General features: G+C 33.2%; 1 protein-coding gene across 1 annotated transcript in view; it reads left to right on the top strand.

Annotated features, from left to right (window-relative positions):
- LOC117178718 (pyrroline-5-carboxylate reductase 3-like) overlaps positions 1 to 13,747 on the top strand; it is a 278,006-nt gene that overhangs the window by 154,844 nt on the left and 109,415 nt on the right. The gene's annotated exons all lie outside the window — the stretch shown is intronic.

Raw genomic sequence — 13,747 nt, forward strand, 5'->3', positions numbered from 1 at the left:
TCTTAGGAGGAATAAGAGGAGGTGGATGAGGAACAAGAGGAGAATAATGTTGTTCAATCAAATGCGCGAAGTCCTCAACTGATTGATTACAAGATTCGACTTTCAGTTAGAGTATTCGACCCAATGATCATTGACTCTATTTGTATATCAGTATTTTTATACTGGGTACAAGTAATTTTATTATGGTTCGTGGAATTTTTATGACGTCATCACTAAGGAATGTCTTTTACCGGACATTTTTAGATTATTTCGTGTAAAATATGACATTACATGTGTGTATGTATTAAGTATAAGTTATTCAACATATAACTAAAGGTTATGGAAATTATTACGTAAAATTGTTTCATCATCTCATTTGACTAATTATTTCATTAAAAAACTCTGCTGTAACTTACTCAAAGCTTTTTTAAAATTTGTAATGGTCTTCCTATCCTTCCTCCTCCTTCTCCTCTTGCTCCTCTACCTTCCTTATGCTTCTCTTCCACCAACCACTCCTCCTATTTTCAGATATAAACTCTGCTTTCATTACTAAGTAGTCAGTCGAGTTACAACACCAGCGACAAAATGACCTTCATATGTAACAGTTGTCTCGAAACTTATTCACGACTTGATCATTTGAAAAGACATAAGAAATACCCTTGCATAGCAAATAATCTTATATATGATTAGAAATCTATAGATCAAAATTCAACCATGCCTGAGGCTATAGGGATAATTATTCAAGGCAGCAGTAAGCAGGCTGATAAGACTAGCAAATCAATTCAACAAAACTAGACCATTTTTTAACGTGATAGGGACCAAGAAATTCATGAAAAATGTCAACGGCGATACTCGCCATTAAATAAAATGGTACGGATTGCTCAGAATGGCAAACATTAAATAAAACCATATATTAAGGAGCAGAATGTATTAGAAGAAGAATTTTGTTAAGAGGCCAGTTGTTCATCCGTGACAGTTAGCAGTAAATATGATGTTAATGGTTGTGATGAAGAAGAAGAAACACAGAATGAAGCTGATGATGGTGAAGATAAGAATAATGATTCTGAAAGTGACTTCTCTTCTCATTATGAAGTAGAAGCAAAAGAAACAGCAAAATGTTAAAATATTTGGACGATCCAAACATATTGATATAGATCGATTGCGTTTACTATTACAATCACAAGCAGCTGGAAATAGAAATAATGCACAGAGAATCATTTCAACCATTAATGAAATAAAAAATGCTGGCATTATTAAATAATATGTTTCATTAGCTGACGTTCATACCTTAACAGTTAGTTTAATCATTTTCAACTACTAAATAAACATTTGTTCAAACATTTTTTTCAAATTAATTTAAAAACACTCATAAAATAGTTAATACCATAATTAGTAAACAATATGTGATATAAATTAAATAAATCTATCTTATTAAAATGTACACATGTGTATTTCGTACTCCACCCAACCTTGAATCATATTAGTTATTTTAAATAAAAAGGAGGCTCGACACATGTTTTGAGATCCTAACAGATTATTATAGGTTTATAATATATCAATATCTGCTTCTCCTCCTCCTTATTGAACTTGATTAATTTTAATACTTCAGCAAATTTGAAAAGATTTTTGAAAATTTCAGATATGTCAAATCAAAATTCAAATAAATAGTTTAATTTTCAAACGAGAAATATTAATTATAAACAATTAATGTAATATTTCACATATAAATCCAGTAAGATTTTTATTTTAAATGAGAAACAGTTGAATTCATCTAAATGAATAATGAATAATAATGAATAATTCAAGATTCAACAGGGGAAATGTGGTTACAACTATATGAAAAGCAGCGTAACTGATAGTGGTGACCTCCATCATATTCTTTACTAACCAAAGACCTCTTGTTATTCAAACTAAATTTTTGTTTACTAAGTCAACACTGTCGAGTCAAAAGTATGTTTACGATTATGTTAATCAGAAATCCTTATATGTTTAACTGGATTTATTTAACTAAAATTAAATGTGGGTTCTAAAAAAATAATTATTTGCAACTGTTATACAAAGGCAGATTTTAATATCATTGATACTTCAATATGAAAATTATTATTATTAAATTAGATTTCTTCATTATTTGAGGAGGATGATTTATCAAGCTCAGATCAGAATGCAGCACCGAGAGTGGAGATACTTCTAACAAATAGGAACAAGGAATTATCTACAATTTCTTTAGTTTTTGGTGTTGTTTGAAAGCCGATGTGCTACTTTATTTTTACATCTAAATTTGATATTTTCAGTGCCTAATTAACTACATAATTATCGATTCCTCCTCCTCTTTTATTTACTACTATAAGCAAAATCAACCTATCTGATGGGGGTGCACTATGTGATAATCTTTACTAACCCATGTTCCCGTTTTAGTAAAACAAAGTAGCGTTTACTTAGTTGGTATAGTTGAATCAACTATATATCCATTATTCCAGTAACTAGAAATAATTACCCCTTTAAATGGATTTATTTAACTACAATTTCAAAAATGTTGGTTCTAAGAATGAAACAAGATTCCTAGCTGTTATATATGATATCAGATTTTAATATACGTAATCAATACTTTACATTAATATATCTCCCTTTTTGTCTCAATTTTCTAGAAGTTTCTAAGTTATAATTTATACGTCTACACACATCTGAAATATAAAGTTTTTTTGCAGCGTAAAAAAATCTAATGCACCATTGAAAATAACTTAAAATTGTTTACGATAAAAATTCTCATCAGAAATTGCGCAGTGCAAATTTGATGTCATTAAGAATATTCTGCATACATAACATTAGCCATTACAGCTGTAGAATATCGGTAAGATAGGTTTTTATAGTCTCTGAATTAAATTAGTTAGCTAGAAAGCAATATGTTTAATTCACAGATTCCATGCATTAAATGTTAATACTGCTAAATTTATTTTTATCATTCATGATACTTTATTTTAAGTAAGTAAACTCTAACAAGAGATTTCAAATTATATGGTCTTCATCTCAAATAGTTTATTTGACATCCTCGTTATATCAATATAAAATTCTAAAATTGTCACAGTGATCCACTGTTTGTAAAAGGATCTCTTAAGAATTCATTGGAATTTTTCAAGATTCATGTAAACATTTTATATGAGTTAATTCATTTGCTGAATTCATTTGCTTCCTCTCTCCATCTCTCTTTTTCTCTCCCTGGCGGACCGAAGTAACCGAACAGCAAAATCAACTTTTAAATTTCTGAAATTCGGATTTTACGTTAAAATTCCCTATAGAAGGTCAGTTTTTTCAAGTTTTTTTAAAAAAAGGAACCAAATGGGGACCCAATGGTTCTTTGCGGGTACTTTGTAGAGGCTTCATTCGGTTCTTTCGGTCCGCCAGGACTAGCGTATACATAGCACATATAATTTTACTGTATTTATCTATTAAAAAATATCTCCGTCTTTATCGAAATAATCTAGAAGGTTCTAAAATTATAGAAAAAAAAGTTTGACCTCTGAATTTAATTAGTTAGCTAGAAAGCAATTTACGTTCCTCGATTCCTATAAACTATATTAATTTTGGTATTTTTCTATTTTTATTTCACTAAATGTTGATTTAAGTATCACATAAAGTAGGTGTTCAGGTTATCACTATACCATTTTATCAATGTTTGATTCAGTTTCCTTGCGTTAGATTTTAATACTGCTAAATTTATTTTATCATTCATGATGCTTTATTTTAATGTTTTAAGTAAGTAGGTTGAATCTTTTAAACAGATTACTCCATTATGTGAAAGATGATTTAAACGTTTTTTTAGTCGAACTTTCACGAACTAGCACGAACTTTCAAATTATATGTTCTTCATCTCAAATAGTTTATTGGGCATCCAGCTATTTCAATATGAAATTCTAAATATGTTACATTGATCCACTATATATAAGAAGACCTCTTAAAAATCTGTTGGTATTTTTCGAATCGCTGAATCGCAAAGCCATCTGCAATCTTAAAAATGATACGAAACTATTTTTGAGTTGAAACATTTTTTCAATACATATTTATTGTAAATATTAAAAGAAATGGCGTCGGATGAGTGACAAATAATTATGGAATGTACCATATAAACAATGCATTTGTGAACTTCTTGTCGGTAAATATGAAAGGGTAATCTTTAAGGAATTTATTATCAAAAATATCAAAGAGATTATATAGGAGGGGTGGCGCATGGTTGTGCAATGTCTAAACAATCCATTTGTTTATAGAAATAAATCCTTGCAATCGTGTGTCCATCTACGTCTTCTTAAAAGCTCAATAAGTTATGCCCTACTTTGCTGAAATTTCTACTCCAATCTTATGTCCATCAACACCATCTCATACATATGGTGTCGGCACGCAACAAAGACAGCCATCGAGGCGATAGCAGATCTTGACAATTTTTAATGTAATATAAATTATATTATTTTGAAATAAGTCTTTCAAGGTGACAAGGTGGCATATGATTTATGGTATTTCTGAGAAGGTTCGAATACGCTGACTTTCACTTGATACTGGGATTTATCGGATTTCGAAGATTCACTGATGGTTCAAATCAAGATCGAACTGAAAATCCCGGTGGTTCAAACGGCAATATACCAGGTGCGAAATTCACTGGGATGCCAGAGCTTGACCATCGGCCCAAAGCCGGCCCTGCCATGGTAATCGATCTACGGTAACCAGAGTTGAGCCGACTAAGATTTTTTTAAGCTGCCATGGTCGAACCGACGTTGGCGATGGACGTCAGCGGTAAGCGAAAAGACGGTCGGCTAAATTCTGGCCCAAACATGGTACGACATTCGGATAAATTGTGGCAGATTGCTCAGTGCAGCCCCAATAACGCGATCGGTTCGACTCTGGATACAGGAGTCGGATTGTCCAGAGTAACCTTGATTCACCCGACGGTCGGTCAAACCTTGGCCCGAGTATGAGCGGACTGTCGGATAAACTTTGGTTAATTCTTACAAAAAGATCGTGAAAGTGCAGGCGGCCCAATTGTGGTCAAGAGTTGACCCGTCCGTCGACGTCACATGTGCCCGTAACATTGAGTGCGCATAACCTACTTCATTGCGATAGATCTGCTTTCAGCCACAGTTGATCAGCTCGTATTATTGGGAGGTTGAATTTGTGTGTTACTCGTAGAAATTTATAAATATTCCAAATAAACCATAAAAAATTCTTAACCAAAAACAGGAAAGTTTGAGGGTAAATGTTTATTATTTAGATATCTTTTAAATTATCATATTTAGTTTCAAATCAACAAAAATGGAAAAACTTTTTCAATTTGTGACACAATATAATAATTAAAAAGGTCGCAATGAAACATTCAAAATTATTTATTAAATACTGGCACATATTTAAAATGTATCTATTTTAATATGCAATAAAGTCAATTTTAAATCTTGAAAAATTTTTAAATTCCAAAAAGACATCGAACACTCAATATTTTCAAAGGTTAGCCTCACAAATTTGTCAAGCTACTTTCCAAACTAATCTATAAAGAAAATACAACAATTTGCTTTCAAAAAATCATGCGAGATCTAGGCATTCAAAATTTAATTACTTTAAATTTCCTATCAAATAATATGTTGAAGCAAATAACCTATAAACTTTAAAATTAGAATCATAGTCATATTTTTTATATTTTGTATAAGATTTACAATTCTTTTTAAATAAATAAATATGACGAACAAAATGGCCATTTTTTCTATGTTGAAATAAGTTTACGTTTTCTTAAGTTATATTGCAAGAACTTTGAATAAAAACAATATAATGATTAAAAAATTTCTTCGTTAAAAAGATCATAGAATGTATCAACTTAATACGCATTACTGAAATTATCAAGAAGTTCCCAATTGAAAAGACTGACCAAAAAAACTAATTTTTCTGCCCACAAATGCAAGAATAATGCGTTTGTTTGTTAAATTTGTTTTAAAAAATCATAACACTTATCAACTAATCAAACAAATGCACCAATAATGAATTTGTTTATTGAATTTGCTAAAAAAAAATTGTTAAAGAAAAAAGCGAATTTTTTATCCACAAATGCTTGATTAATGCATTTTTTAATTAGATTTGTTTTTAAAAACTCATTAAATCTATCTACTAGTTATAAATGTTGATTAAATTGGCATAAAGTTCACAGTTAAAAGGACTGGCATTGAAAAAAAGAATCTTACTGCAGATAAATGCCCGAATAATGCATTTGTTCAATAAATTTGTAAAAAAAATCATAATATTAATCAACAAATTAGGAATTTTTCTAAGATTATTATAAAGTTCATTAAAAAAAAAATTAAAGTAGAAAAAAATTTTTTGGCGAAAAATTCATGCCTAATGCATTTTTTCATTTAATTTGTTTGTAATTTTAACAATAATAATCTCAAGAAAAATATCCTAATCATCATGTTGTTTTTATCGGAATTTCTCGCAATGTTACTTAAAAAAAGTTAAAATTGTGGAAAATCGTAGAACACATTCTTACAACAAATAATTTCTTACAACTAATTCTTACAACTTTATAAAATTAGAGCGATTTCAATAATCTTTCTGTTATTGAGGATCATCGGGAGCGTCAAACTATTAAGGTTGTATGCAAATCCCATCCCCATACAAATAGTAGAGTTCTGTGGGGCGCCGTCAAGCCATAATATATTGAAAAAATTTCACGGACCCGCATGGTGAAAATTTCAGTGCGCATTGAATTATCTATGAAACTATGTGATGAAAAAATTGGATATATTTTTTGGTATAGTTTAATAACTATAAATTAAAGTGTGGAGAGTGCCTATGTATTGTTCATGAACTACATGTTAAAGTAGTCAATTTTCACAATAATTATCTCCGCATTGGTAAGGTTAAAAAATTTGAAATTAATTTAGCATATAAATAATTATTCTATTTAAATGTAGCTCTTTTTTAAAAAAATCCTGCCAGAGATTGATTTATTAATATACAACCTTAAGCACAGTTTTTGTAATCAAACTACAAGTGCTTCGATAGTCAAGTGGTTAGAGTGCGCAGTAAAATACACTAGTTTAAGTAGTTTAGGTGGCGTTCGAATCCTGGGCGAGTAAGATTTTTTAAAGCGTTAAAGGGTGCGATTATACGTGTAAGTAACCGTGTGTGCGAATTATATATTTAATAATGATGGAGAATTAAGATTATAGCATAATAATTAAAAAATAATTTTTTAAATTTAATTTTTGTCGAAGGTTGGGCCGGCGTCACCTTAGTGGATAGCTCATATATGGGACCAAATTTCGGCCCGACGTTGAGAAGCCAAGGGCGGTTAACTGTTATTATTTAACTGGTTGGCCCGACTAGAGGGGCACAAAGCTGTACCAGCCGTCCGATGGTTGGTTCGACCGTGAGCCGACGGTTAATTCCCACCTGGGATTGCTAACAGTACACATATCTTTCGCTAAGTGTAAATGACCTGAATTCTAATGGTAGGAAAATGTTACCTACGGGAATTAACTCTATTAATACTGAACTTGGCTCTCATGAGGAGCAATTTGATGATATAGTGGCAAATATAAAAAAATTAAAAACGGACGTCAATGAACGATTAGTAGCCAAAAAAAAAATCACTGCTTGTATCGAAAAAAATCTTGAAAACAGTTATAAAGCCTATACGGAATTAAATAATGGAGTAGACTCTTATATAGTAAAATTAACCCAAGTACAACAACTTGAATTTTAAGAACGCTACTAACAATATGTGATTTGGGTGGGATTCCACACATACGTTGTATGTATGTCAAGCCGATTTATTTGATCAAAAAATGCAAGAAGGTCCTATGAGGCTTTGAAATAATTTCGAGTAATATATAAGAGCAAACGACATTACAAAACATAATTTTCCTTTTTGTAATCTAGTTCTGGCTAGAAAGCATAGCTAGAGAATGGTGGAATATTGTCCGGAAAAATATGTGTCGTGGCGCTAGCATCCAGACAAAATTCTTAAAGTTACCGACGGAACGCTTATTAACTGCTACTAAAAGAAGATGCACTTGAAGCCGCCTTCGGCCCATGTAAATGAAAAGTATTTTATTTTTTTAAGTTGTTAACGCTGTAAGAAAAAGTATTGCGATTACTTCGTGAGTTTCTAATGCAAATTTTAACGTAGAATCCTAATTTCAACAATTTAAAAATTGATTTTGCTGTTTTTTGAGTTTTTAAAAAAGGAACTGATTAGGGTCTTTACGGGTACTTTGTAGAGGCTCAATACGGTTCCTTCGGTCCGACAGGGACCATACAAAATATATAAACAAAAGCATTAACAGATAATAGCAGTTATGTTACATACATTTCAGAAACATTTTATGAAAAAAATTTTGATAGATTTATAAATCGCGAATTTTTACCTATAGTTGTAACAAATATAATATGAACTATCGGGGCGAAACCTGTGAAATTAAAACATCAAGTTTATGCCAATTAAAAAATAGACAATTGAAATGGCGCCTATTTTTGTATTTTTTATTCTTCTAGGTCGAATAAAGGGATCCGTGACAAAAAGCCCAAACGACAAAGCGCCCGCCCAATGAGAGTCGCTCTCCGTGAAAAAGGCCCGCGAATCAGAGAGCGACTCGCTTCATCGCGATAAATGTATGCATCAGCACGCCCCTACTCGCTCTCTGATTCGCAGGCCTTTTCCACGGAGCGCGACTCTTATTGGGCGGGTGCTTTGTCGTTTGGACTTTTTTTCATGTATCCAAATAAAGAATGTACTATTGAACGATCATACGAACTTACCAAGGGAAGTTCGATCAAAATTATATGAAGTCCTTGCTCGAATACATTACAATTGTAGTTCCTCTTCTGTCCGCTAGGCAACACACGTATTCAGAGTCCGAAAACTTATTGCCGACCCCCACTCCTTGCAACCCCGTCCGTTTCATATTTTAGAGTTAAGCTAATATTTATATTTTTCCAGATTGATTTGATAGGGTAGGGGTAAATAAATTTCTATATTTGGTTTTGGGTGGGTTGTAATGTATTCGAGCGAGGACTTCATATAATTCCGATCGAACTTCACTTGGTAAGTTCGTTTGATCGTTCAATTATATTGCGTTCTCGCTCTCGTACATTACAATTGTAGTTATTCAGAGTAAACTGACAAAATTTCGCAGTTTTGTAATCTCATTTAGATTATGTCATTTATTTTTTATTTTATATGTCAATTTTTGCATTTAGTACAGCAATTGCAAACTCGCAACCAGTTTTTATTATAGGTCTCTGATAAAATTTCACGAAAATCTTTGATCTTTCGGACCATGCAGCAGTTCTCTTAATTGTGTCAAAATCTATTCCTTTGAAAAACGCTACTGAGGTAGAGGCGTGACGTGTGGAGTGCCCTGTACATTTTCTTGGGTCAATGCCGCTTCGGTTTAAACATTTTTGGACCCATTTACTGATTGTTGACGTACTTACTGTATGAATAGGTTTTTTGAACGACACAATTAGTTGATCGCAGTCTTTTCTGTAAACTTTGGTTACCTTTATATATTCTAATATCGTTAACATAACGCATAACTTTGGTTTTACTGTAAATTTCGCAAGCTGTAAACAGGGTTGTATAACGACCCGCTTCGGACGCTTTTAACAATTCTGTTACCGTTATTTTAATGTCGTTTTCTACTGTCTGAATATTACTTATCTTAATTTTTGTAAGTCTTTGAGCTCTTTGAACGGTGCTTAATGCTAAAAGCGTTACAGTTTTAATAGTTACGTTTTTTACCAACGATACATCTAGATTTTCTAGATAATTTAATACTACGGAAACATCCCACGTGGATGAATATTTTGGTCTCGAAGGCCTCAATTTATGTACACCTTTCATAAACCTACTAATACTGGGATGCTCACCAATTTCATTTCGGGTGATTAATGATATATAACTTCTACAAGATTTCAACGTGCCATACGATGCCCTGTTTTTATAAAGTTCCATAATAAAACTTAGAACAGTCTCTTGTTTAATATTTAAAAAATCTATCTCAGAGAAGCTAAGGCTAAATGCGCAGCTTCCTCTGGAACATTTCTTTCTATAAATGCATCCCTGATACTTTGCGTGCAATCAAACTCAGGTGATCTGACCTCGGGTTGTCTCTTCAACCTGCATTGGGATAGTAATAAATCAGGGTTAGGTTATAATATTATTGGTTTCCCTAATATGAGGCTTTCAAATAGTGGAAACCAAAGTTGATTTTTCCAGTATGGTACTACGATTATTCCGCATATCTTTTCTCGTTTAATTTTTCGCGTGGGTTCTCAGAATCAAGGACAAAGGTGGAAAAACGTAGAAGAAAAGATTTGACCATTCTATTGTGAAAGCGTCAACAAAGGTAGTTCTACTTTCTGGTTGCCATGCTGCGAGTTTTTCGTACTTAGTGTTATTATACCTGGCGAATAAATCAATGTGAGGCTGGCCCAACCTATGAACTACGTGTTGATAATGTTTGTTGTTAAGCTCCTATTCTGTGTCAATATTCATTATTCTCGATAGTCTGTCAGCTATTATATTTCCTTTTGAGGGAATATATGCTGCTAATAATATAATTCTCCTTGATCCTGCCCATTGCCAAATATCTCTGGCTAAATTATTGAATCTTTCAAATTTAATGCCGCCCATTTTGTTAACATAAGCTAAAGCTGTAGTCTTATCTACCCTTAATAATATTTGCGCGATTCTTACATCTGAAGCCAAATATTTTAAAGCTATCTTAATCGTTAATAATTCTAGCTAGTTTATATGAAGTTGTGAAATGAACCCCCCTTGACATAGTGAATGCTATTTTTTATATTATTTTTTCACCATATCAACTCCGGTTTTACAGTGTCCAAGATTTTCATTGTTTTGTTATAACAATTATAATTAATAATAAGTCGAATTTTTCTTTTTTCTTGTAGCTTTGTGTACAGCCAAGCATAATCTACTGCTGGACAGCACGCAATCAATTTTCCAATTCGCTGAGCGAATTCTTTAATTGTACATGTTTTTCTAGATAGACATGTTTCGACTAGCTGAGCTATATTAATTCTTTTTTCGTTTGTAAGTTCGATAGCGTATTTTTCCGTGTCTGTAATAAACTCCAGACATTTTCATCTCGTCGTCGGCACTAGATTTGACTTTCCATAATTGACACGAAACCTTAGCATTTCTAAAACTCTGATTGTTTCGTTTACATTTTTCGTGCATTGCTCTTGCCTCCCTTTGACAGATAAAATATCATCCATATATATTATAGAGGAAAAACCTTTGTTTCTTGGATATTTCATGACAACTTACAAAATTGTTGTAAAGATAAAAGGTGCCATGCGTAGCCCAAAAGGTAAGCAAACAAACTCGTATAATTTTTCCCTAAATTTAAAACGTAATAATTTTCTACTCGTTTCGTGAACTGGATAAAAAAATAAGCATCTTCTAAATCTATTGACGCTAAAAAGTAATTGGGAAAAATCAATTGTACTGCAGTTTTTCAATCTTCGATTTTGAAATGTTCATTAGCGACGTATCTATTTAAATCTTTAAACTTTAGAATAAACCGATTTGAACCATTGACTTTTTTCCTTAAAAATAAGTTGATGTAAATTGTCCCTCACTCTCTGTACATGTTTGCGATGTACATGTACATGTTTGTACGATGTTGTGCCTGAGCCTTGTGGTTGACGAATTGTTGTTTGTTTTTTAAATATACCTTTGGCTTCTGACGTCCTCCGGAAAATGTATGCCCCATCTGCCCCGCTGGTCGATGTCCCGCAAATGGGGTTTCGTTGTTTAAATTCTGCTTTGCAGGTGTTGGTTTTGCAGCTTGCTGAATTTTAAGGTTTTCATCTATCTTGTCTAGAGCCTTTGCTTCTTTTATTTTTTCCCTCAAGTCTTTCTCATAGAGAAAATCTTTTATTTTTGTCCCTTTAAGAATTGCTTTAGTGTCCTTTGTTAGACCAGGCTCTATAAAAGCTTTTCTGCTTACTGATTGTTTGTGTTTTATTTGGGTTAGGATTTTGCCATGTCTAGTTGATCTGATAATATATCCTCCAAATGGATTCCTTGATTCCTGCTCTCATACATAGACGTCATTAAATAACCTGTCATGGACAGCGCTATTCCTGTCATTTTCTGAATTTCAACCATGTGGTTATCTCTGGCAGTGGCGAAATCCTTTATTGTCAGCTCAATTTGCGGGTTAAATGTCGAGACATGCAACTCTTTTATGCGGGCATATTTCCCAGTAAAAACTTCAAAGTCTTTCTTCTTGATCCCTTCATTGTAAAAAAAGCGCAACGCTTCAATAGCTCTGGCTTTATCGTCATTTTCAATGCTTGGAACTCAGTAGGATATTCTCCTATCTGGATAAAACAGAAAAAACCATTCATCTGAAAATTTCTCAACTAATTCTGCCAATGTGCTGTTGATAAAGTTGTTTTGCCGCGCAGCAAAGAGGACTCTATGCGTTTTGCCCTTCTCTTGAAACATAAAAAGCGCGGGCCTTTGTTTTGCCGCACAGCAAACACGGACGCACAAGCGCTGTTCTCGTCTTATCGCTGAACAAGGACAAACACGCATTTTGGTTTTTGTCTTGCTGTCTAGCAAGCTCAAAACTGTCTATTCAGAGAACTCGCGATTTGTCTCCCAATTCAATAATCTATGAAAATTTGTTTACTCACAAGATGTGACCATTCCTCGTCGACTTCATCACAAGGAGCGATTCCATCGCCAGGAGCAGCGTCGTCGTCACCCGACTTTCCTCCGTTGGCGCTTAACTTTCTTGCGTCGTCGCCTTTGTCTTTCTTGCCGGGTTTCTTCCCGTCGTCGACGGGCTTGTCCTGTCCGTTCGGAGGGTTGTTTTCGCTACTAGGCGTCTTACTGGCATGTCCATCGTCGACATTATTGACCTTCACTTTGCCTTCCCGCATCTTGTCGATTTTTTCAGTCAGTCACTTCAGCTTCCTTAAGACCTTATCGAGATCATCCTCCTTATAGTTGTGTTTCCTTTTTCCAATCTTAATAAGCACAGTTTTCGCAAAATTTTCACTAAGAATGCCGATTAGACTCAAAAACACGCAAGAAGAAAGATAAAGGGAAATCTACAAAAGTTGAATTCTTGGACAGGGATTCAAAGCGAGTAAGATCGATATTATGACCCGAGAATTCATAAAAAAAGAAATATTTGAATTCTGTCAGAAAATTATTTATAGCAAAAGAAACCCATACAAATGTCGTTAAAGAAATAAATAATATTGAAAATTACGACAATGATAAAAATCGATTTGCATTATTTAATGATGAGTTTAAAGAAAAGGTACTACCTTCGGTCGTATTTTTATATACAACGTATCCGGTACTAATATCTTTGAGATATAAAATTAAAGAAGAAATTAAAAAATTCCTCCAAATAGGGATTATTCAGCGATCAACTAGCGCTTTTATCAATCCATTATGAACCACGACAAAAATGATGGAGCAATCATTATATTTTTAGACCTGTAGTAATTACAGGAACATTTATTTTTTTTTTTTTACGAGGGCTGGTGGAAAATGTCCAAAAACACACCAGGAAGGGTCCGCACTTCCTGGTAGTGTGGGGATCTTAAATAACACAGCCACAGTGACCCCAATATATATAATAAAATATACATAATGAGACCACAGCGCCGATGCTACCAAGGGACCCACTAAAAACCACCACCCTTTCTCCTTGGCATAATTCCCCCCGGAACCGCTTTCGCA

This window comes from Belonocnema kinseyi, chromosome 8 (genome assembly GCF_010883055.1).
Source record: "Belonocnema kinseyi isolate 2016_QV_RU_SX_M_011 chromosome 8, B_treatae_v1, whole genome shotgun sequence".
Classification (NCBI taxonomy): domain Eukaryota; kingdom Metazoa; phylum Arthropoda; class Insecta; order Hymenoptera; family Cynipidae; genus Belonocnema; species Belonocnema kinseyi.